General features: G+C 44.6%; 1 protein-coding gene across 1 annotated transcript in view; it reads left to right on the forward strand.

The window, feature by feature from the left end:
- The window catches only part of LOC106871152 (acid-sensing ion channel 1C), a 79,599-nt gene that overhangs the window by 55,280 nt on the left and 22,864 nt on the right, over positions 1–1,455 (forward strand). The gene's annotated exons all lie outside the window — the stretch shown is intronic.

Here is a 1,455-nt window from a genome sequence, read left to right on the forward strand (position 1 = left end):
ATTTTCATGAAAACGATCGTCACGTAACAAATATCGGTTTCATTCTATATTCATTTATCATAATATATAGAGAGATTAATGTGGCGAGCTGGCAGAATCATTAGCACGCTGGACACGTTCTAAGTTCAAATTCCGGTGAGGTCAACTTTGCCTTTCATCTTTTCAGGGTCGATAGAATAAGTACCAGTTGAGCATTGGGGTTGGTGTAATTGACTTACTCCCTCCCCCACACTAAAATTGCTGGCCTTGTGCCAAAATTTGAAACTATTTTATGTACAGGGTGTTCGGCTTAAATTTGACGATTTTTTTTAGTCTCGTTTTTTTTTCAGGAACACCTTGATGTATTGGTGAAGAGTCAACGGCGTTGGAGAGCATAAAGTTTAAAGTTATAGTTCATAAAAAATATTAGTTGACATAGAGGCCCGAAAGCCATCCGAATATTGGTTTCAAATTTTGGCACAAGGCCAGCAATTTCGGGAGAGGAGTTAAGTTGATGAAATCGACCCTAGTGTTCGACTGGTATTTACTTTATCGACTTTTAAAAGGATGAAAAGTAAAGTCAGCCCCGTCGGAATTTGAACTCAGAGCATAAAAAGGGACGAAATGCCATTAATCATTTTGCCCAACGTGCTAACGATTCTGCCAGCTCACCGCCTTAAGCCATCCGAACAATGGCAAAGAGTTCGCTGTGTCATGATCATTGGCACCGAGTATCAAAATATTGATATCATAACTACTGCTCAATGCTCTGTGGACACTGTAAGGACAGTACAATGCGACGTGGACATGATAAAAACCATGTCCCCCACAAAATTGTGATGATCTTTGGTTGTGTCTCCACCGAGATGGACGTTAAGCCATCCGACATCTTTGAGCAGGGCCTTAGGCTCAATTCAGAATCTGATTGGAGATTGCGGTCAATCCCTGGCTGGAGAGCGCTGCTGCTGGAATACGATATGAGTCGTTGCGGGATTAGGATTCGTGCCATGTCTCCGGAAAGAGTCAGACATCTGACGCGTGGTACACCTGGGTGCACCTGTTCAGGCAACGTCAATTTGATGGAGGAGGGAATGAGCTAAAGCACAGCTCATACATTTGATCACTTTAGACAAATGATTTGTGCAGATTGTGCAGGTCGTTCGGCAAAAACTGCACGCTCATACATCGTCTTCAACAGAAGATTCCAGCCTATATAGAGAGAGACCCCCTTCGGTCATGACTGACCATGGGATTGCACCTAGGAGGTTACCCTCCCAGGCACAAGACCGGGCAAAATTGTTTATGGAAGACCAGCAGGCGCCCATGCATACCGGCCTCCCCTCTCCACGCCACCAGTGTTATCCAAGGGAAAGGCAAAGGGGCCGATACAGCTTGGCACCAGTGACGTCGCAACTCATTTCTACAGCTGAGTGAACTGGAGCAACGTGAAATAAAGTCTCTTGCTCAAGAACACAA

The sequence above is a fragment of the Octopus bimaculoides genome, chromosome 26, assembly GCF_001194135.2.
Source record: "Octopus bimaculoides isolate UCB-OBI-ISO-001 chromosome 26, ASM119413v2, whole genome shotgun sequence".
Lineage (NCBI taxonomy): Eukaryota > Metazoa > Mollusca > Cephalopoda > Octopoda > Octopodidae > Octopus > Octopus bimaculoides.